The following is a 25,178-nucleotide window of genomic DNA, read 5'->3' as shown; positions in this document are numbered from 1 at the left end:
TTATTATTTTTTTTCCAATTATTCTTATTTTTAATTTCAAAAATATCCCTTTTTAATCACTCATCTAATTTTTAATCTTATTTTCTTATCGAAATTGAGGTCTAGCTTCACAGCTAAGCTTTTCTAAGACCTAGGTTCTTGTCTTGATCTTTAATTGATGCATGAGTTAATTTAAAAATGTCTTTTATTATTTTCTTGTTGATTCTTTTCACGGAGTTGGATTATTGTTACCCCTCTAATATTCTCATAAGACTCTTGTTTTTTTCAATTATTCTTTCTTTTAAGGGAAAACGACGTGTACAACCCTAGGTTTGAAGAAATAGTCACCAACACCCCTTTTTGACTATTATGCCATTTTAAAAAGTTTTAAATTTTTAATAAATAAAAATATTACATAAATAATGTAATCTATGCAATAGACTAAGAATATTAAAATAACTTAATATTTTAATAAATTTAAATATGTATATTGTTATATTTATTTAATAATATATATTTATTTATTTTAGATATTTTAAATAAATATTTGCCTTAAATATATTTTACAATAAAAAATCTCACATACTAATGTTATTATTATTTTACATAATATTCAAAATAATTTAAATTTTAATACACTTGTTTTAATATTATGATTCTATTTATTATAAATTTAATGTTATATAATAAAATATATCTAATAGATTGTAAAGTATTAAAATATTTTCTAAGTATTGAAATTATTTTACAATGTAAATATTATTACATTTATTGGAGGAATTAATTAGAAAGCATGAAATCCTCTCGTTGATTTTTTTGAAACAAACAAAATTGAAATTATCTTTATAAAGAGGAATTATCTTTGGCAAAGTAAATTTTCATCATCTTTCAGTGCGTCCAACACACTCAAAGCATTACGTTTTCTCGCAGTTTTGTATTCCAACATTGCTTCCCATGAATGTTTTGTTGCGGAAGTGCGAGGTCGAGCAATTACCAATATTTACGATCACTGTAACTTTTGGAGAAATATAAATGTGACAAATAAATGCAAAGAAAATAGGACACAATAATTCACGTGGTTCGGCGCAATGCCTACGTCCATGCGCAAAGACTGGGAGATAATTTTACTAATAATGAGAATTTACAAAAGTAGGAAAAACTCACAAAACCCACAATCCCAATACACCCAAATGGATCCTCACTAGAACACTCAAGTGAAAACTCTCTCAAATTCTCTCAAAGAGCTCACTTGCAATTGCTCTCTACTTCTCTCAAATTGAGATGCTTTACAAATGCATTCTACTCATCTATTTATAGGCAAAGCTTACAATATGAATGCATGAAAAAAAAAAAAAAACTTTGGCCATTTTCAATTTTAATGGCTTTGGTGTGACTTTTAGTGAAGAGATTAGGGATGGCAAAATAACCCGGACTCGGACGAACCCGAATAATCCGGGCCGGGTTTAATGTTGAGTGTTAGAAAATGAATATTTATAAAGGAGAAAACCATCATTTTACATTTCAAGTCTTACTAACAACCCTTACTTTTATGTATTTAACCTTCTTGTTATTTAATTACATGTGTTTTATTTTAATCAAGTATTTTTGTATTTTAGGGGCATTATAGTCATTTCACAATAAAGGAGAGATCAGGCGGCAAAACGGAAATCACTTTTGAACTCAGGACGGTCGAAAACCTTAGGAAGAGCATAAAAGGAAAAATGGCACTATTCACATATACGGTACTGTATACGTTACTGTTCACGGCACTGTTTACATAGACGGATCGATGACGTGGCATTGACCGATGATGTGGCATTAACTGATGAGGTGTCACGATCCTGTTGGACCAAAATTCTTATGTACTGTTGATGGTGACGTGGCAGCATATCAGTAGACGACAAATCTCGCGTACGGTACATGCATCACACATGATTATTTTCAACCAAATCGTGTTACTGTTCATCCGGGTCAAACCGTGTTACTGTTCATCCACGTGGTCAAACCACGTACTGTTGACTGATGATGTGGCGCAATCCTGAGCGTCCAAAATGTTTTTAATCTGATGGCCATGATTTACTCCATGTATCTATAAAAAGGGGGCCTCTCCCCCCTAATTTGATATCTCTGAATCCATTTTTGGGATCCATTTTCTGTAATTCCTTCTCCATCTTGTATTTTCTATGTATTTTAATAAATTCCCATATTGCCCCATTTTAATAAATACTAATCTTGTCTAGTACTGCCTTGGTTTCACCAGCCCTCTAGTATAAGGTTATTATTATTTGGCACGATAAGTCCATAGCACCATATTGATTAGAGCGTGGTTCATGAGGTGTGGATTCCCCCCTCATGATTTAATTGGCATTAATACGGATTATTTAGCTCATGATGCATGTTGATACGGATCCAGATACTTAAGTATGTCAATTTAATAGATTTTCTCTTTAATTTATTCTCTCCATTGTAATTCCAATTTTAGAATTCATTCTCGCCATTTTAATTTAAGTTTTAGCATATTCCAAATCATTTCCACCATAAATCCAACCACTCATTTACAAAATTAATTATACACATAATTAAAATCCACCTCCTTGTGGGATCGACACTCGTCACCATTAGTCTATACTACAATAGATTCATGCGCTTGCGAGTACATTAAAATTTGCACAACAAGTTTTTGGCGCCGTTGCCGGGGAGGTAAGTAATTTTAATTCATAGAATTAATTTTTGTGAATAATTTCTTTTAAATTGTTTTCTTGTACTTTTTTTATTAAAGAAAAAAAAGAGTGAATTTACATTTTGAGTTAAGAATTTTTTTTTTCTTCTTTAAAATTCTGTAATTTATTTTTTCTTTGTAATTTTTTTTCTTATTAATTTACTTCTAGTTAATTTATTTCACGTATTTGTTTTAGTGTGTTTTTATAGAAAGGTTGTAACAGCGCAATAAGGTTAGTATTGTAATTTCTCTCTTTTCTTTATTTTTATTTGTTTTGTTCTCTTCTTTATTTTTATTTTATTTGTTTTGCATGCATGGTCGTAGGTCATTATTTCCTAATCTTGAACCTATAGACCTTGAATTAGAAAAAACACTTCGCACACAAAAGCACATTAAAAATAAATTTGGAATGGATTCACAAGCACCACAAGAGAGGTCATTTAAGGATTATTTCAGTCCTTTAGCTAATTTGAGCACATCATGCATAAGATACCCAAATGTAGCTGCTAGGAGTTTTGAACTAAAACCTAGTGTGCTAAATTGTCTCCCCACATTTTATGGCCTAGAAAATGAGGACCCATATAATCATTTGAATGATTTTCATGACATTTGTCAAACATTTAAATATGAGAATTTTTCAGATGATGATGTTAAACTTAGATTATTCCCATTTTCTTTAAAGGATAGAGCTCGTTCATGGTTAAATACATTGCCTGCCAATAGCATTTCATCATGGGAACAAATGGTAACGAAATTTTTGAATAAATATTTCCCAGTGCATAAAATCAATGCTATTCGCAGGGAAATCTCGGAGTTTACCCAGAGAGAGGACGAGCAATTTTTCAAAACATGGGAGCGATTCAATGGGCTACTCTTGAAGTGTCCACATCATGGGTATGAGAAATGGCACCAATGCCAATACTTTTTGGAGGGATTACTACCGAATGTGCAAGAATGGCTAATGGCAACAAGTGGAGGGGAGCTAATGTCAAAAAGTGCATCAGAAATTTGGGAGTTTTTCCAGTGACAAGCGGACAATTCCCAACAACAGAGTCGATCACTCAGGAATACTAGAAGGATTAAAGGAGTGAATGGGGTTCACATTGGCGAGTCAACTTCGGGAATCAAAGAAGTCAAGGAGATGGTTGAAGGTCTTGCTCGACAAATAGCATCATTATCGACTGCTAAATCAACAGAACCACATGACCATGACTCATACTCAGATCAAGCCAATGCCATAGGTGTAATGAGAAAGCCATCAAATTACAACCCATACTCCAACACATATAACCTTGGATGGAGAGACCACCCCAATTTTTCATGGTCTCAAGGATTCCAACAGAATGGACCAACAGCTCCAGCTCCACAAATTCCTCAAGTTCCTCAAGCCTCTCAGCCCCCATTTAGACCATACAATCAGAACCAGAACTACTCTCAACCCAGACCATGGGAGGATGCATTCCAGAATTTCAAGAATGTTACTCACTCCATGATTGAGCAACAGAACCGCACCATTGATGGACTATGAAATGAGTTGAGAGCGGGCTTCAACTCACAAGCTCAATCAGTTTCAAGCCTCGAGAAGACGGTGGGACAACTTGCTTCTTCAGTTCAAACCTTGGCAATGACTATTGAGAAAGGCAAGTTTCCAAGTCAACCAGTGCCTAATCCTAAAGGAGTACATGAAGTAAGTACCAGTTCACCACAGCAGCATGGAGAAGTCAAAGCAGTCATGACCTTGCGAAAAGGAAAAAAAGTCGATAACAAAGTGGAGATGCCAGTGACAAAAGAAAATCAAATTGTACCTGTGAATGTTGAGGACTCATCACCGGAGGAGAAAGAAGAAACCAACCCACAAGAATACGTTCCCAAAGCTCCATTCCCCCAGAGGTTAGCTAAAGGCAAGAAGGGAAAATCCACAGGTGAGATTCTCGAAATCTTCAAATAGGTAAGTGTTAACATTCCTTTGCTTGATGCTATTAAACAAGTTCCATCTTATGCCAAGTTTCTTAAAGACCTCTGTACTAAAAAGAGAAATATGCATGTTCAAAAGAAGGCATTTTTAACTGAAAACGTTAGCTCTATACTCCAATATAAAATTCCTTTAAAATGTAAAGACCCAGGCTCCCCCACTATCTCATGTAGCATAGGGAATCACACAATTGAGAATGCTTTGTTGGATTTAGGAGCTAGTGTAAATCTGTTGCCTTACTCTGTATTCGTGAAACTTGGACTGAGAGAATTACACCCAACTCCAGTGGTGTTATAACTTGCAGATCGGTCCACGAAAATACCTCGTGGTATTGTGGAGGACGTGCTTATCCAGGTAGACAAGTTTTATTTTCCTGTTGATTTCATTGTAATTGACACTCAACCTATACAGGATTCAAGGAAGCACATCCCCATTATTTTAGGCCGACCTTTCTTGGCAACTGCGAATGCTCACATTCAATGCAGGACTGGAAATATGCAGTTGTCCTTTGGCAACATGACTATGGAGCTGAACATCTTCAACATTACCAAACAACCTCACAATGCAGATGATGGAATTGTTGATGTGGATTTAATAGAAGCATTAGTTGATGACACTTTTATTTCAAACCTTAGTGATGATCCTTTACAGACATGCTTAACTCACTTTGGTTTTGATTTTGATATTGACAAATCGGTCAAAGAGGTCAACCTCCTACTTGACTTAGCACCATCTATGGACATTAATAAATGGAAGTCAAGAGTTGAACAACTAGTACCATCAGAGAAAAAACTCATCCTATCATCAGAATCACCACCGAAACTTGAGCTCAAACCATTGCCCAACACATTGGAATATGCATTTTTGGGGGAAGAAAGTACTTTGCCGGTAATCATTTCATCATCCCTCAATGACGAACAAAAAGGTAAGTTGTTGGATGTTTTAAAAGAGCATAAAGGAGCATTATGATGGACCATAGCAGACATAAAAGGTATAAATCCAGTAGACTGCATGCATTACATTCACCTTGATGAAAATGCTAAATCTACTAGGGAAATGCAACGTCGGTTAAATCCTAATATGAAAGAAGTTGTTAGAACTGAAGTCCTTAAGCTATTAGACGCAGGTATCATTTACCCAATTTCTGATAGTTCATGGGTCAGTCCTATGCAAGTTGTCCCCAAAAAGTCAGGAGTCACAGTAGTTACCAATGCTGATAATGAATTGATACCAACTAGAGTAACTACAGGATGGCGTGTATGCATTGATTATAGAAAGTTGAATTCTGTCATACGTAAAGACCATTTTCCTTTACCATTTATTGATCAAATGCTTGATAGATTAGCAGGCCACAAATTTTATTGCTTTCTAGATGGCTACTCAGGATACAATCAGATTCCCATAGCACCAAAAGATCAAGAAAAAACTACTTTCACTTGCCCTTTTGGCACATTTGCATATAGGAGAATGCCATTTGGATTATGCAATGCACCTGCTACATTTCAACGATGCATGTTGAGCATTTTTTCTGATATGGTTGAACGATTCCTTGAAGTCTTTATGGATGACTTTTCTGTCTTTGGTGACTCGTTTGATCAATGTTTACATCATCTAACGCTAGTTCTGCAGAGATGTACCGAGAAGAACTTTGTCTTGAATTGGGAGAAGTGCCATTTTATGGTAAAACAAGGTATTGTTCTCGGTCACATCATTTCGAGCAAAGGTATTGAGGTTGACAAAGCCAAGGTGGATCTCATTTCTAATCTTCCTCCACCCAAAACAGTCAGAGAAGTAAGATCTTTCCTTAGGCATGCTGGTTTTTATAGACGTTTCATTAAAGATTTTAGCAAAGTTTCTAGACCCTTATGCAATCTACTTGCTAAGGATGTACATTTTGTCTTTAATGATTCATGTCTTGTTGCATTTGAAAAATTAAAGCATTTGTTGACATCATCACCCATCATTCAGCCCCCAAATTGGAGCTTACCATTTGAGCTCATGTGTGATGTATCTGATTATGCAGTAGGAGCAGTATTAGGACAAAGAGTTGATCGAATTCCGCATGTTATTTACTATGCTAGTAGGACATTGAATGATGCACAGTTGAACTATTCAACTACTAAAAAAGAAATGCTCGCAGTAGTGTTTGCATTGGAAAAATTTCGATCCTATCTCATTGGTTGTAAAATAATTATATTCACAGATCATGCTGCTCTTAAATATCTTCTCACAAAGAAAGATGCAAAAGCTAGACTAATTCGTTGGGTGTTACTTTTGCAGGAATTTGACTTGGAATTCAAAGATAAGAAAGGCACAGAGAATGTTGTGGCGGATCATCTCTCTCATCTTCATTTTGACACAATTACAGAATCATTATCGTTGAATGAGTCATTTCCAGATGAACAATTAATGAATGTAGAAGTATTACCTTGGTATGCTGATATAGTTAATTATCTTGTTACAGGTAAACTTCCAGAGCATTGGACCAAGTAAGACAAGGCCAAATTCTTTGCAGAAATAAAGAATTTCTTTTGGGATGACCTGTATTTGTTCAAGTATTGTGCAGACCAAATTGTTAGACGATGTGTCCCAGAAAGTGAAATTCAGAATATTCTTTCATTCTGCCATGAACAAGCTTGTGGAGGCCATTTCAGTGCTAAGAAAACAGCAACTAAAGTTTTACAATGTGGTTTTTATTGGCCAACTATATTTCGAGACGCTTACACTTTCTGTTCTTCATGTGATAAGTGTCAACGAATGGGGAGCATTACACGAAGGAACATGATGCCACTAAATCCAATTTTAGTGGTTGAGATTTTTGACGTATGGGGTATCGACTTCATGGGACCATTTCCCTCTTCTTTTGGCCATCAATACATATTGGTTGCTGTTGACTATGTATCAAAATAGGTAGAAGCAATTGCATGTCGAACCAATGATCACAAGGTGGTAATAGGATTTTTGAAAAGCAATATTGTTTCGCGCTTTGGATTCCCTCGAGCAATAATCAGTGATGGTGGTGCCCACTTTTGTAACAAAGCATTCAAAGCTCTTTTGACAAAGTATTCAATCACACACAAAGTGGCGACTCCGTATCATCCGCAAACCAGTGGCCAAGTTGAGATCTCCAATCGAGAAATAAAGCACATATTAGAAAAGACAGTGAGGCCGGACATAAAAGATTGGTCATTAAGACTTGATGATGCATTATGGGCATATAGAACGGCTTTCAAGACCCCGATTGGGATGTCACCCTACAGGCTAGTGTATGGAAAAGCTTGCCACCTACCTGTAGAACTCGAGCATCGTGCATATTGGGCTATCAAGAAATTCAACTTTGACATGCAGCAAGCCAGCTCAAAAAGAAGATTACAACTGGCAGAACTTGAAGAAATTCGCAATGATGCATACGAAAATGCCAAGATTTACAAGCAACGGATGAAAGTCTTTCATGACAAGCAAATTATGAGAAAATCGTTCACTCCAGGTCAGAAAGTGCTTTTATTCAATTCTCGCTTGCACCTATTCCCAGGTAAGTTACGCTCTCGTTGGTCTGGTCACTTTATTGTTCATACTGTTTTTCCACATGGGGCAATTGAAATTAAGGACCCAAAGAACGATGTCACGTTTAAAGTTAATGGTCAAAGATTAAAGCCATATCTAAAGTACCAACCACATGGAGAAGACACCGAAATAAATTTGAGTGACCCACCAGATTTGAATTGGTTTTTTTTTCTTTTCGTTGATTTGATTTTTTTTCTTTCTTTATATTATTCTTTTTCTAATTGAAATTATTTTTGCATAAGTGTGTTTGTTTAACTATTAAGTTTTCTCTTATCATTGTTAATCATGAGTCTCATACTTAGACCGTTCCTCCTGAACATTCTTAAACCACTTCAACGTGTCAAAACTCATCTCAAAAGGCAGATTCAATTTTGTAAAATACATCGTATTTGGGCTCTACAACCACCAGAGTTAGTAGCCTATGTTGAGGGTTTAGAAGGCCAACTCAGAGACATTGAGAGAAGTGTTTACGACATCCAGTTGGAGCTTGAGGTAAATTCAATAAGAGGACGATTTTAATTTTCTTTGTTTGTTTTAATTTGTTTTTCTGTTTGTGTGCTTTAGTTTGTTACCCGGTGAAGTGGCGGATAACGGTACTCCGTGACAATCAAGTCGGTTACTTCAGTTTCCCATAATAACTGATATTCTGAGGTGAAGGTATGGATAGAAGCGAGACTCTAGCGAAGCTTCACAAGCGATTCCCTTCACTTCCTCAGAATGCCCTCCTTACGATCTATAAAGCTCGGTCCGAACGCATGCGATTGCTCATGAAGAATAACATACCTGCTGACATCCGTTGGTTAATCGAGGCGAAAGTACGATTGACAGGTGAGTTACCTCCAAAATTTATTACATACATGCCTGGTTGTGGTAAAGGAAATTATGCAAGAAACGACGAGCTCGAAGAATTTCTGTTGCTTGTCATAAGTGTGCCAGAATGAGTTGCAATAAAATCCCATGTTCTTTAGGAATGGTGTCTGATAACAGGGAAGATAAGATTCAATTCATTAGGGATGGCTTGAATAAGGAGTCATTGGATGATATCCTTTTGTCTCTTGAAACGCATCCCAGTGGATATGTGCAAGGAGCGATTCTCCAGTTATGACCATTATTCCAGAAAGAGCATGCACAATATAGTCTCGGGAATCTGACTATAAACGACCCTGTTTGCCAGTTTATAAGAAAACTGGATAGGAAGCCTATCCTCGACCCATAGAGGGCGTTCAAGCTGTTTTTGGACGTAAAACCAGAGGAAGATGTGAGCCACAGTCACAACTACCTGTAAATATCCTTTCACTTTACTGTTATTTTATTTTACTATTGTTTTATTATGTGCATTATTGTCTTTAATAATTTTATTACTGTTTGCTTTTTCCTTTTTACTGTTTCCTTTTTGACTCGCGAGCCATGTGCTTTACGCGTTTATTTGACACTGACATGTTACCTCATACACAACTGTGACCCACTGTCACCAAGACTCTTAAATGTGATTTTTTTTTAGCACTCACAATTTTTTTTTTTTTAGAAGTATCGCAATGGCAGCTACTCCCAATAGACAATTCAAGAACATTTGTGTGCTTTCCAGATTTACCTATGGCAAACATAAAGAGTTCGTTGAGGCAGCCATAGATCTTGGACGAAGCATAGCAGCGAGAAAATTACACTTGGTGTATGGAGTAGGTAATCGAGGGTTATCGAAAATGGTCTTAGAAGCAGCTTTTATCAGAGGCAGCCAAGTATTAGGCATCATCCCAAGAGTTCTAAAACCATTGGGCAGTTCGTCTGACTCATCAACTGGAGAAGAGTTAGTTGTCTTAGGTATACAAGAAAGAATAACTGAAATGCTTAATCATGCTGATGCTTTTATTTTTCTTCCAGGAGATCTTGCAACACTAGAGGCACTTATCACACTAGCATCTTGGGCCCATCTGCACATTCACCAGAAACCCATCAGTTTGTTAAATGTCAATAACTTTTATGATGGCTTTATCGCATTTCTTAACCATGCAATAAAAAACTACTTCATTCCTTCCCATGCGAAAAAAACTTTTTATTTGTACTCACACTGCTAATGAGCTATTTGATATGTTACAAGCTTATAAACTGGAGCCGGACCCCTGGACCTTTGTGTTGGAGCGTCCAAATAATGATGGTAACAGTAATAGCAGTAAGAAGTACAAATTAGATTTAACTCTCCGCCTGTAAATATTTTCTTCTGTGTTACACCACCCAGGTGATGTCTTCTAAACTCTACTTCTTTCCTTTAAAACATTGAGGACAATGTTTCGTTCTGGTTGGGGGGAGGGAATAGTCGAAAAATGTGGAATCTTGGTTAAGTTTTTACTAATTTTTTGTTGTAGAAACTAACTGTTGCTAATTTTTTGTGTTGAAGATGGCTGAATATAGAGTGTAGTTACTTTAGAAACGCATCTTCATTGTTAAAAAAAAAACCAAAAAAATAAAAAAAGATTCTTTTTCTTTATTAGGTTTTGATGTTCATTTTTCTTCTTCTTTTTATTGTCTCCTCTATAAATATACATTTTCCAACTTTTGAGTCGAAGATGGCTGAATATGGAATGTAGTGCCTCTAGAAACGCATCTTCTTTAAAAAAAAAATCATTTTCTTTTTCTATCATTTTAAGTGTAACTTTTCTAATTAGTTTTTCTATATCATTTTCTCATTTCTGCATGTATATTTTCCTTTCATGTTTAGAATAGGTTGGGGGGTAGAATATTGTTTGAAAAAAAAAATTTGTGTGATTTGTTTTAACATTGGATGACATGATGAATTTCAAATTTTAGTATTTGTATTATCTTTGGTCTTAAGTAATGTTACGCCATGTTTGCTACTTTACATGTTGATGTCGGAGACAAATATGAGTTGCTTGAAGAAATGAATATGTCATAATAAGTACCAAGTGAGTTTTTGAGCCTATTATTTTTCTTGGAGAGTAACCCTTTTGCCCACTCTTTATACAGCTTAGCAGTTTATTATTTTACACACGATCTCTAAATTGCTTTTGAGTTAACCCTTAAAAAAAATTGTAAAAAAAAAAAAGAGAAAAAAAAGAAAAAAAGTGTGTTGTTACATTGGGAGGCCCATCTAACTAGTAGATATGGATGATTATTTAGAGCCCTAAAAGACGATGGAAAGGCCATCTTTGATCCGTTTGAGCCTTTCTAGCCATCCCTTTTATTAAATATCCATAGTTAACCCTTTTAAGCCTTTAAAAAAAAAACCTTTTCTTTGTCAATTTATCATCTTGACCCACTCCGATTTGGAGTATTACCTAATGTCTCATAAGTTCCATCACCTATTTATGTTTGAGAAAAATGTAAATAATTATTTTGTTCAGAGAAGTTATGCCAAATAAAAGCAAAAAAAAAAAGAGAGAAAAAAGTTGTTGTTTCAAAAGAATAAAAATAACAATAATAGGTGAAATCCACCTTGCAACTTCCAAAAAAAAAAAAATTTCTCTGCATTTTTCTCAAACATACACTTTGTTTTCCTTATTTTCCTTCTTTGTTAGCCATGTCCCTAGCCTACGTTACGTCCTAATAAAAGTCCTTCTTGATTTTAGGGAACTATAGTTTGAAGTAGAAGCTAGTTATATGGGCTAAAAAGATGTAGTGATGCATAATAATAAGAATAATTAAATAAATAAATAAAGTGGGTTGACTAGCATTTTTGTTTGACTTGAGATCGTATTATTTCTAAGCTAAGGGCATATTTATTTCATTTTGGTGAGAGCATGTGATATCACTTCTTTATTATTTTCTCTGTCAATTACCATTCATTGGAGTGACTATTTTTATTGGGTTTAATTTATTTGTGAGAGTGTCACTACTTCCAGTGAGATTTTGGGGTTTGACATGTCATTCTTGAAAGTAGCTATAACAAAGTCTACTGGGCTAATTCATGTGGATGGTTGATGTGGGTGTGATGTTGCTTTAGACTGGAGATAATGCTTATACTTTTATTTGATTGTTATCATTAATCTGATTGAATAAACACGAGTGTTTCTAAAAAAAAAAATCATTTTGCATTTGAATTTTGTTTTCGCTTTATTTGCTAGAGACTAGCAATAAGCTAGTTGGGGGGTGTGTTGAGTGTTAGAAAATGCATATTTATAAAGGAGAAAACCATCATTTTACATTTCAAGTCTTACTACCAACCCTTACTTTTATGTATTTAACCTTCTTGTGATTTAATTACATGTGTTTTATTTTAATTAAGTATTTTTGTATTTTAGGGGCATTATAGTCATTTCACAATAAAGGAGAGATCAGACGGCAAAACGGACATCACTTTTGAACTCAGGACGGTCGAAAACCTTAGGAGAAGCATAAAAGGAAAAATGGCACTATTCACATGTACGATACTATTCATGTATATGGTACTATATACGTTACTGTTCACAGCACTGTTCACATAGACGGATCGATGACGTGGCATTGACCGATGATGTGGTATTGACTGATGAGGTGTCATGATCCTGTTGGACCAAAATTCTTATGTACTGTTGATGGTGACGTGACAGCATATCAGTGGACGACAAATCTCGCGTACGGTACATGCATCACACAGGATTATTTTCAACCAAATTGTGTTACTATTCATCCGGGTCAAACTGTGTTACTGTTCATCCACGTGGTCAAACTGCGTACTGTTGACTGATGATGTGGCGCAATCCTAAGCGTCCAAACTGTTTTTAATCCAATGGCCATGATTTACTCCATGTATCTATAAAAAGGGGGCCTCTCCCCCTTAATTTGATATCTCTGAATCTATTTTTGGGATCCATTTTTTGTAATTCCTTCTTCATCTTGTATTTTCTACGTATTTTAATAAATTCCTAGTTTGCCCCTAGTTCAATTATGAGTAGCTAATTTTCTTTCAAGCTTGGGTTGAAGGTGAAGTCTCAACATTTATCATGGGCTTAATTTGGTAAATTTATTTTCTCTTCCCCTCTAGTTTTTGTGGATGTTTTGACTTCTCGTCGACAAATAATACTAATCTTGTCCAGGACCGCCTTGGTTTCACCGGCCCTCTAGTATAAGGTTATTATTATTTGGCACGATAAGTCCTTAGTACCATATTGATTAGAGCGTGGTTCATGAGGTGTGGATTCCCCCCTCATGATTTAATTGGCATTAATACAGATTATTTAGCCCATGATGCATGTTGATACGGATCCAGATATCCAAGTACGTCAATTTAATAGATTTTCTCTTTAATTTATTCTCTCCATTGGAATTCCAATTTTAGAATTCATTCTCGCCATTTTAATTTAAGTTTTAGCATATTCCAAATCATTTCCACCATAAATCCAACCACTCATTTACAAAATTAATTATACACATAATTAAAATCCACCTCCTCGTGGGATCGACAATCGTCACCATTAGTCTATACTACAATAGATTCGTGCGCTTGCGAGTACATTAAAATTTGCACAACATTTAACCCGTACCGGAGTGTAAAAAAATCCAGATTCGGAATGACTTTTAATAACCCAGATTAATCCGGATCTGGTTCCGAGTTTGGGGTAACCCGTGAATCCGGAAGCCAGACCTGGATTCATTTTTTTAATATTATATTTATTAGTTAATATAAATAGAAACATAAAAAAACCCTAAAACATCGTAATTCATTTTTTTCTATCTTTCATTTTTTCTAGTTTCTATCACAAATCGCGATTACATAAGAAAAAGTGAAAAACCCTAGCTGTGCCACGGCTGCCGCCTCTCGCTGTCCAGCAGGCAAGTCAAACAACCATCGCCTGGGTTCGCCACCGTCGCAAGGTCAGGTTCGCCGTCTTCCCAAGGTCAGGTACGCGGCGTTCGCCACTGTCAAAAGCTTGGGTTCCCCACCGTCGCAACTCGCAACTCGTTTGGTTCACCACCGTCACATGCTTGCAGCACTGCAGTTCCTCTATTCATCATCATCAACAATCTTTTTTGAGTCGTGACAGGCTGACAGCACAGCAGTTCCTCTATTCGTTTGATTCACCACACACTTGCGTATTTGCGGTTTTATAATTAAATTATTTACAGTCATCATACTTTGCTCACTTTACTTACCATATATAATACTTGATTATTTCAATAATATCTCGCTTTAGTTGCATATTTAATACTTAATTAATTTCAAGACTCATATCATCATGTTTTTTTTTTTCTTTTCAATGATGCTGTCAAATGAAATGATCTGATAAAGCCTTGAGAAATGCCATGGGATTGGAGATGGTGATTGTGGATTGACCACTTAACTGACTTTTTTTTCCTTTTTCCTCAAATTTGAAGCTTAGTAGCTAACCCACCGAAGAGACAAAAATGGATGATTATGTGTAACGCACCAAACCCGTGCCATAATATTCACCAATTGAATTGATTTCTGGAGTCTTCTGTGAAATACAAGTATGCATCCCAAGAGGGGGGGTGAATTGGGATTCTAAAAATTATTCAATATATTAAAGAAAATCTTAATGCAATTATAAATCAAATTCAAAATCAACAACAATTAAGATGATCACAATATAAAAAGATAAGGGAAGAGAGATTCAAACACCGAGATTTTTACGTGGTTCGGCCAACCTCGCCTACGTCCAAGCCTCCAAGGCTTCAAATGCTTACACTTGACTTCCAAAGTGTCAATGGACCTTTACAACAAGAGATTATCCCCAATCTCTTAACCCAAGTGTATCCCCACACTTACAATCACTCAAAGTAAAAGATTACAAGTTTGTTTTTCTCTCACACAATATCTAAGATTACAAATCAATGCCCAATGTGTGAATAGATGAAAAGAGAATGTGTTTCAAGCTCTATGAAGATTGTAATCTCGGATATATGCTCAGTGATAGTGTTTTGATCAACCTTCTTTGAATTTGAATGAGCTTATTTATATTTGGAGCCGAAAGTCTAGCCGTTACAAACTGTCGGACAGAAAACGGTTCGCCGTTAACCATTAACGGTTAACCGTTTCAGTTGGTCAAAGTTACTGTTGGGTCAGATTTCAAATAAACGGTTTGCCGTTTAAGATTGCCCTTTCGCCGTTAACTTCCAGAGACCTGCAAGATGAGCATTTGTTATCCATTTACACTAAACGGTTAAGGCCTTGCATGAAGTAACGTTTCTGGATATTATCGGTTAACCGTTTGAAATAAACGGTTAGCCGTTTGTCTCCAGTAACCTGCAAAATGAACATCAGTTAGTCCATTTTCATTTAGCGGTTAAGGGTTTTCATAAAGTGGCTTCTCTGGGTATTATCGGTTGACCGTTTTAAAATAAACGGTTTGCCGTTTGGCTCCAGTAACCTGCACAACAATTTAGCCTTATCAGTTTTCGTTAATCAATGCCAGAGGAGGACAACCTTCAATTCTGGACGTTATCGGTTAACCGCTTAAAATAAACGGTTCACCGTTAGGTTCTAGTAGCCTTCCCATCTTGGGTGTTTTCCGTTAAGCATAAACGGCTAGAGCTTAGGCAATGTGGTGCTCTCTGGTGCTAATCGGTTAACCGTTTAAAAGCAAACGGTTTACCGTTAATTTCCAGTAACCTCCCCATCTTATGTGTTTTCCGTTTTTCACAAACGGTTAGAGGTTTAGGAAATGTGTTACTCTCTGCCTATAATCGGTTAACCGTTTAAAATAAACGGTTCACCGTTTATAACCAGAATTGCAATTTTAAACAAGTTTTTGTAGAGAATCTCTTTCTAATTTGAAAAACCATCTTTTATGAAGAAATCAGGTAATGATTAAAAGGGTTTTCGTTTATTAAGAAATAGCTCCAATATTTTTGTCAAAATACATTTAAAATTTGTTATCATCAAAATCAATATTATTAACATATTTATGTTAACATTCTGGAGTTAGTTTTGAGTTATTGATCCGGGTTCAAAACTCGGAATCCAGGAACTCGGCCCGGACCCACATGAGAAAAAGCCGAGTTTTAATCCGGGTCCAGGAACAAAAAAATAGTGTCTGGGTCCGGAACTGGGAAGGAAAAACCCAGACCTGGACCTGGATTTTGCCATCCCTAGAAGAGATTATGTTAGCACATGCAATTGGATCACGCTAGCTCAACATTGGTGTGCTTGAAATTTGCATGGTAGCTGGCTCATGCAATCATGCTTGACTTTTCAACATGTTTGTCTTACATTATTATGTATCAAGTGTTTTTTTTTTTTTTTGGATGTGATAGATTAAGTGTTTCTAATCACTCAATTAGTCAATATTAGAGGAGATTATGTTCTCTTCTTTGCTGATTTTGATTATTTATGTACAGTTTTTTTGGTACTTGTTGAGTTGGAACTCAATGGGAGTACACATTTTTTTCCCCAACAACACAAAAAAACACAATTGCTTCTTCAACTTCTTCTCTTATCCATATGCTGAAAAAAAAGAAAAAGAACATTGAACAATCCATTGAAGAAAGAAGGCATTTATATTGTGATCAAAAGGAGGTTTTCCACTTGTGATTTCCTTTCAGACATTAATGTGATCCAACATTCGATCATTCAGCTGCAAGACTCGTGAAGAAAGGTAGGGTCTTGAATCCTTTTATTTTCTTTTAATTTAAGAGGCATTTACTCATAAAAACCCTCTGCTTTTCCTCAAAACAAATATATTTGCCTTATTAGCTTAAGTTCTCTTTAAGCAAAGCACTTCATTGGAATTCATTTACTTACAAAAATCCTCTCTATTTAAGATTTGCCCAGGCACACTCTCCTGTCAAGATCTGAAAAGTTAATTTTTCTAATATATTTTGGGATTTGTGGTATGATATTTTCTTTTCTTTAAAAAAAGGATAACATAAAATTGTGTAAAATCAATTAAAGTAGAAATTTGATTCATACATAACTATAACTTAAGTGATCACATAATAGTTGATTTCTTTTTACAATTTCGACATGCTTATTTATTTTTTGTATAATTTTTATTTTATTTTTACTATTATATTTTTTACTATAGTAAGCCGAAAATTGATATTATATTTTAAAAACAAAAATAAATATATTATTAATATAAATAAACTAAATATATTATATTTTAAAAATAAATATAAATATATTACTAATATAAATAATATAAATTTATTATTATTGACTATTTTATTTTTACTATTATCTGACTTTATCACAGAGCGCGCATCTCAAATTCAAATGTTATTTTGCACATGATAATTCATTTACATTCTATTTATTCAAAAATCTGTTATAAATCAGTTAAGGGTTAGTGACGTGTCCAAGTTTGTTAACCGTGGTAGAGCGAAGAGTTAGAGAGTGTTTATTGAGCTCACGCTCTTCCTTGTCATTTCCTCTGTGAATTTTTATGGGTTTAAATACTTGAACCTCAGAATTGAGGCTACAACGCTTAGTGCACATGTGTTGAATATGATCGATCTCAGCTTGATTTGGGCTCAGAACAAACGATAAATAGACAAAGGAATGATTATATGGAATTTGCAGGCCCGGTTCAAGAGAGGAGTTGCTGAGGAATTATGGTATAATTCTCGTGCCTAGGACGTGTTCGATAATATGCCTACGAAGGAATGTGCATCCCACCTGATGTGTTGCATCAACTCTATGGTTTCCCAAGCAAAAGCAATCAATCAACAAGGTCAATTCGTGAAGGTTTGTCCTGCATGAGTCATAGCTAGTGAGCAGATTCTGAGATTCCCAAGCAAAAGCAATTAATTTTCTTCATTTGTTTACTAGCAATCTTCCATAACCATTGTGCTTGGCTGTGAAATAGCCCATTTGTGGCTGAACACAGAATCTGTTTTTTGTTTCTTTGTTGTTTTTTGCGAATCTTTGGCTTAATTTACAATTCATGGCATGTCTGAAAATGGGTAGATGAATATGTTAAATATGGACTCAGATTTATCCATGAAACAATCAAGAGGATTCAACATTTGATTTTTATTTTTCTTTTCTCCACCCCCATGTTTATTTTTGGTCGGAGGACTTGGTTGATAGGAATTGACAACTATTGATTTTCCTTTTTTTCGTTAAGCAACAGACCACAATGTCAATTTGAAGACTTTGTTGATAAGAATTGACAACTGTTGGTTTTTATTATTTGTTTTTGTTTAATAGAAGATGCCTTGGAATTCCACATTGTTGACATGTAGTTGATATTTAAACATTTTGGGATCTCTTAGAACGTTGAAAACTTGCAATTTTGGGATCATGATCACTTATTTAAGTAGTTAAACCTTTGCATAGTTTTATCAATATTTTCTTTCTTTCATTTTTTTTTTTTTGGTTCCCACTTATTTTTTGTTATAATGTTTAGGAAACTGATGTAGTTGAAGCATCATATTTGATCGCTTTAACAACAAAGAGATGCATGTCAGTGCTAAAGCCTTTTCTAATATGACCAATCAGACTTCACAAGAGTACCAAATTTAGGGGAGCTGATTTCTGAAAGATTTACAAGGTTGCAGGAGATTCACTCATTTTTTCTGCTTCAAAGAAGCTGATTCTGTTGAATTTGAAAGGTTGTACAAGTCTTTCAACTCTTCCAGGTAAGATCGCTATGAAATCTCTTAAGACACATGTTCTTTCTGGTTGCTGGAAATTGAAGGAATTTCTTGACATTGTGGGAAGTTCTTTCGGATGGAACTGATATTAAAGAAGTGCCATTATCAATTGAACTTCTATTTGGACTTGCTCAGTTGACTCTGAATGGCTGCAAAAATCTTGAGTGTCTTCCAAGGACCATAATTGCTCTAAAATATCTATCAACTTTGAATCTCTCTAGCCCTTTGAAATTCAGAGAGTTCCCAGAGAAAACTTCAAGCAGGGATCAGCTCTTGGAGCTTCATTTGGAAGGAACTGCTATAAGAGGATTCCCAGCATCTATTGAACTTCTTTCTGGCAATGTCTTGTTGAATTTGAAAGATTGCAAAAATCTCAAGAGTCGTCCAAGTACCATAAATGGTTTGAGATCTCTTAGAACGTTGTATCTCTCTGGCTGCCCCAAACTTAAAAATGTGCCAGAGACCTTGGGAAAAGTTGAAAGCTTGGAAGTTAGATTGTCTTGTTAGAATCGGGCCAAAATGTAGAATGATTTCGACTATGTGGAACAGAGTGCAGTGGAGACAGTAACAAAGTTAGCAAAAGCAGAATCGCTAAGGTACTTTACAAAATTAATATTTGCCTTTAGAACATGCAGTACCGTATTACTTCTATGTGCATTCCTATCAATATCTTCGACTGAAAGATTCAGATTCATGGAAGAAGAATGTTGATAAGGGCATAGGCTTGCTCACTCAAGATTCAGATTCATGGAAGAAGAATGTTGATAAGATTCAGCTATCTACAACAGCAATATCAGCTTGCTCACTCGCCTGCAATAGGCTGATTCAAACCTCAAGAGCCATGCCGAAGAGTTGAATCAAACAACAGCAAATTCACATCTTAGGTGGCCTTTTCTTCCAGCTTAGTCACTGCATCATTTTTTATAGCAGGTTCGTTCTATAATAATCTCGTTCTATAATAATCTCATAGGCACATATCATGAACTTTGTTTTATCATGCTTGCGTACTTTGTTTATTTCTGCACAGTGATATACACATTCACTATCTATATTTTGCATGACTACTATAAATTTAAGTAGAAATTGATTTTTGAATAAGCTCTTATCCTTTATTAATCATATAAAAAGTTCATACGTCAGGGTATATGACTATTTACAGCTGTTTTGCGGATGGATTCGTAACCTTACTAAGTAATATTATCAACAATTTTTGGATTTGCTGATTTTAGAGCCTGGTCTTAGAATCCATAATGCATTGACAAATACAGAAATGATCAAATTACTAGCCTCAGTAGTTGCTATTTATGTTATTATTGAAGGATGATTCAAATTCTTTATGTATGTTAGTTTTTTTTTGGGCGGGAAATTTAAGTTTTATCTTAGTTGACTCTATTGACCACTGCTTGTATCAAAAAAATCTGAATACTGGTCGTACAAGTACTATATAGCAGACCTGAGGGCATGCGAGGAGAGACCAAAATCGAGTCAGATGGAAGGCTTGATCAAAGGCCAACACGTAGTTTGTCTCCAAGAAACTCGGGCACAAAGCCCATTCAGCGACAGTTACATTGTCCATTGACCCCTGATTTCAAAGACGCAGCACGCACCTTTTCACTTCCAAGCCAACAGTAATCGTGGGGAAGATGGAGTCGATGGTTCAGGTTGGGTATAAAAGCTACGGAGAATGGAGAGAATGGAGGTAAAAAGGGCTGGACAATTTTTTTTTTATTTCCATATTTTCTTTCTCTTTGACTTATCTCTCTCGATAATTCTCTCTATTTATTTTTCTTCGTTTTGAGAATTAAGATTTCTAACTTTCAATTGATATAATTAAGCCATGAGTTTGTGATACAAGTTTTTCTAAAAGAGACTCAATTACTGATTTGAGCGTCGGAGGATTTTCGCCAAAAAAAAATTGGTGCCCCTCTAATTGGATATTGTGAGTATAGGTGATTCAACTTAGCGAGTTTTGGTTGAAGCTATCTACTCGAGTGCGATAGCCGTCGCACTGAATCAGCTCCCTAGCAAACAAAATTTAAACGTTGGCGCAGATAGCATGGTCGCAGTTCCATCGATCAGATTCCTGCATCAACACCATCAGACTCTACCAAGTTTACCTCAAGTCTCCATCAAGACACAACATGATGATCCATGTCACAACAACGTCCATTATTTTATTGGTGCACAATTTGCTATTGTCAAGCAAATTGCTGTCCCTTTGACAAAATTTACCAAGTTTAGTTATATGGTCGGCCACCATTTTCAACATATACACAATAAATGCATTCCCCTCAAATAATAAGGTCATTCACATGTAATCATATAAGTTAATTGATAACATTAACTGGTTGACTTAGTTGGCATTTTCATTTCATCAAGTTAGTTTATAAAATTTTGACATTCACATTTCACTTTTGCAATAAGCCCATCATTTTGAAGAAATCTTGTCACTTATTTTGTACTAAATTTTTAAGATCAAATATAATAGCCTCCATGACCATGAGTATCCAAAAAGAAATCATCGTAATCTTACAGATGTTACGATTATATTTAATGGAAATGACTCAGAAATCTACTTCTAATAGACGTCTTTAGATTTAGTCCCGTGTATTCATACAATTGAAGCTTCCAGGAAATTTCGCGGTAATGTCACTTTTTGACCAAGACTTGCTTTTCGTTTTGTCATACAAACAAACAACAACAGAGACGGGAAGATAGAATTTGTGTGACGCACAACTATGCTTTCTCAATAAAACAGAACTTTAATTCTCCAAATAGAAGTCCTCTGCTTTCCCCTGAAACAAATTTATTTGCCTAAAGCAAGTACTTCAGTGGAATTCCATTAAGTAGCTGCCTGCTACAGTACAGTCAACGCTGTAAGTTCTATCTTATACACACATTTCTCTTTTATTTTCAGTATTAATTTCTATATCATGGATCTATGTTAGAAAAGAAGAAAGTGGAGGCAAGCTAGAATGTGAAATTTTGTATAATTATTTTAGGAAAAAATTTGCTAAAATGGTCACATAGATTCTCTTGGCTAAAATATTTTCAGTATTAATTTCCACACTCTCAAAATTTGCTAAAATGGTCACATAAATTCTCTTGGCTTCATAAATATTCATTAAGACCCTTTTTAACAATTATCCCTTGAATTATAACAACACAAAAATTTATTTTAAATAAATTTCTGTAATAAGTACATATATAATATTAAAATAATCTAATATATAAATTATTATAAAATTTAAAAATTATTTTGAATATTAAGCAAAATTATTTTTATATTATTATTCTGTTTTTCGCATACTAATAATATAAATTCAATATACATTTAACATTCAAAATAACTTACAAATTCTATGTTATATATTCTATTTATAATTTTTTATATTACCTTTTTTTATATCATGTCTATATTAGCATAAATGTAAAGTTAATTTTTGGATTAATGGATTGAAGTATTAGTTAAAACTATCAAGATATATTGATAATAGCAAAATACTAAAAATAATTTACATGACATGTATGTGTTAATTTAGTTAACTATATTTATTTTAATATTTTATTTGTCAATTGCATACAACTGTAGCATTTACTTGATTTTAGAGCCTGGTCTTAGAGTCCATAATGCATTGAGAAATAGAGACATGATCAAATTCCAAGCCTCAGAAGTTGCTATTTATGTTATTATTGAAGGATGATTCAAATTCTTTATGTTTGTTAGTTTTTGTTTGGGCGGGAAATTTAAGTTTTATCCAAGTTGACTCTATTGACCACTGCTTGTATCAAATTTGAACAAATGTGCATACTAAATTTTTTTGGCGAAAAATGGAATTGAATAATAAATGTACAATAAAAAATTTCCATGTGTTGTGATTTTCACAGATGGATTAAAAAAAAAAAGATTGGCGGATTGAATAATGAATGTACAATAAATAAATAAAAAATACTTTTGTTGTGATTTTCACGGACGAATTAAAAAAGAGGGATTATAAGTGTATTTAAACAGTCCATTAGCGGGGTCCGGTTACTTTTTTTAACAACTTTTGCAAGGCATTTCCGACTTTCGGAGAACTATTTTTTTTTTAACGTTGAATTTTTTAACATACCTCAGCTTAGGATCAAGCTTCGGGTTTGATAGAAGGTTTGTTCTATAATAATCTCATATGCACATAGCTTGATATTTATTTTATGGGAGATTCCCAATTTTCTTATAGCGCAATCAATATTTACTATTTGTTCCCTATTGCTTTTATAATAGTCAATAATTCTTCCGATAGCATAAGTTTATAATATTATTTTTATTTTCAAGTACACTTTTATTCATATTTATTATTGATTAAATAAATTACATTAATAGAAATTAAAATAAAAAATTAAGTATTAAAAATAAGAAATATATGTTTTGATGCAAAAAAATTAATAACAAAATATTTTTTTTGTACTTTTTATTCTATAACATTTTCTTATAATAAATATATAAGAAAATTATTATAAAATGATAAAACATTATTATAAGAAAACTTGAATGATAAATAAAAAATTATTACAAGATAAATAATAAAATATTTTGCTTGCAATGTTAACATTTAATTTTAAAATATTATAAAATATTTATTATAAGAAAATGTTCACAAAATAAAATGATGAGAAAAAAATCTTATTATTAGTTTTTTTGTTCAGATCAAAGCATATATTTCTTTTTTTAATACTTAATTTTTTATTTACTTTATATTCATATGATTTATTTAATTTATAAAAAATATAAATAAAAGAGTGGTTGAAAATAAGAATAATATTGTAAACTTATTATGTCGGGAGATTATTAGCTATTATAAAAACAACATAGTGATAAATGGTATATATGCTGTATATTGATTATAGAAGGGGAAAATTAACAATCTCCCTTTATTTTATCATTCACTATAACAAAGATTCTCTATTTTGCATGACCATTATAAATTTAAGTAGAAATTGTTTTTTTTTAATAAGCTTTATAAATTGAAGTAGAAATTCCTTTTTTAATATGCACTTATCCTTTTATATCATGTCAAAAGTTGTGAGGGTAAATGTTTGAGTAGTCCTTGTATTTTAGTTTAAATATCTGTTTGGTTATTATATTTTACAAAATATCTTATATTTTATAATAATACCCTTAATACAATTTTGGAGGCATTAATCTATGAAAAATGTTAATAAACAAATTTACCCATAATTATTTGTTGGCAAATTAACTAACAATTATCAGTTTGAATGAACTGGTATTTTTCATACTCTTAAAACAATCTTCTAATGATTTAAAATCAAATTAATACTAACTAACTTAAAGCAATATTTAATACCCTTGCAATTATAGTCTTTACAATAATTATTTAAAAAATTAATTTACCAAATTAATCCCAAAAATAAAATTAAAAAATTATTTTTATTTTTATTTTTATTTTACCTTTAAGGTTATTTCGATAACTAACTTTCTTTATAGATAAATTCATTAACATCCTCAAGAATATCGTTGCCTGTGTATTACTATAAAAGTAAAAAGAAAAAGAAAGTTTGTTAGAGTGCAATTTATGCACTAGTTTTACATTGTTTACTTCCCTTAATATCGATGTTTTGCACTTAATAATAATGATTTACTTGTGTTTTACTTTTGTAGGTACAATTCTATTGATTGGTGATAAAATTGAGCTACAAGATGATTTTTAAGGATGATTATTCTCTTGGAGAAATTATGAGCAGCAGAAGAACTTTATTGATAAGGCGTGGGCGCGTGCTGTCAACTGCGGACCTGCAATTTTTAGTTTAACGTGTTTTGTATTTTTGGCTATTTTGTAATTACGAATTTAATATTTAAGATATTAGTATTTTATTTTAAATAGAACTCTAAAAGAGAAGAGAGAGAGAGTATTTAAGGAGGAATCTATTGTGAAAGAAAGAGGGGGATTTTGGATTGGAGAAAAAGAAAAGAAACCCTAGATCTAATTTTTCTCTTCTCTCTATGAAGAACTAAACTTATTTTTCTGGTTGAAGGATAATGAAGCTTTGATTCATCACTACTGTGAGATCTTTCTTATGCTTTAATTGTTTTATTACTTTTTGGGTATTTGTTTATTCTCTGAATTAGTTTCATGATTATGTTTGTTACTTAGGTAATTGGCCACCATTTAATTATCAACTTAATCTATTGTCAATTAAAGGATTCATCGTATGAAGAATTTAATGTTTGTGACAAATAACATAGCAGAGAGTTGTGTTGTGAGAATAAACAATCTAATTTAAATAAATCATCATATGTGTTGATTAGGATTTGGGTCTCTCTAGTTTTTCAGGCTGTCAATTGATTAAATCCTATGATCGTATCTAGGGTTGTCTATTGATTAGGGAAATATCCAA

The 25,178-nt window shown here is 33.7% G+C and overlaps 1 long non-coding RNA gene across 3 annotated transcripts; it reads left to right on the top strand.

The window, feature by feature from the left end:
* The first annotated feature begins 16,541 nt into the window (after positions 1-16,541).
* LOC102618134 (uncharacterized) lies at positions 16,542-24,841 on the top strand. Of its 3 annotated transcripts, XR_008053739.1 has the most exons (5): positions 16,542-16,780; positions 17,707-17,871; positions 18,536-19,712; positions 20,231-21,658; positions 24,442-24,841. It is a non-coding gene; the product is annotated as an uncharacterized LOC102618134 (long non-coding RNA). The 3 variants fall into 3 exon arrangements; XR_008053738.1 differs by lacking the exon at positions 16,542-16,780 and having other exon boundaries at positions 17,432-17,871; positions 20,234-21,658; XR_008053737.1 differs by lacking the exon at positions 16,542-16,780 and having other exon boundaries at positions 17,433-17,871.
* Positions 24,842-25,178: the final 337 nt, after the last annotated feature.

The sequence above is a fragment of the Citrus sinensis genome, chromosome 3 (genome assembly GCF_022201045.2).
Source record: "Citrus sinensis cultivar Valencia sweet orange chromosome 3, DVS_A1.0, whole genome shotgun sequence".
NCBI classification, from domain to species: Eukaryota; Viridiplantae; Streptophyta; class Magnoliopsida; order Sapindales; family Rutaceae; genus Citrus; species Citrus sinensis.
This window is presented reverse-complemented; position numbering and strand designations above follow the sequence as displayed.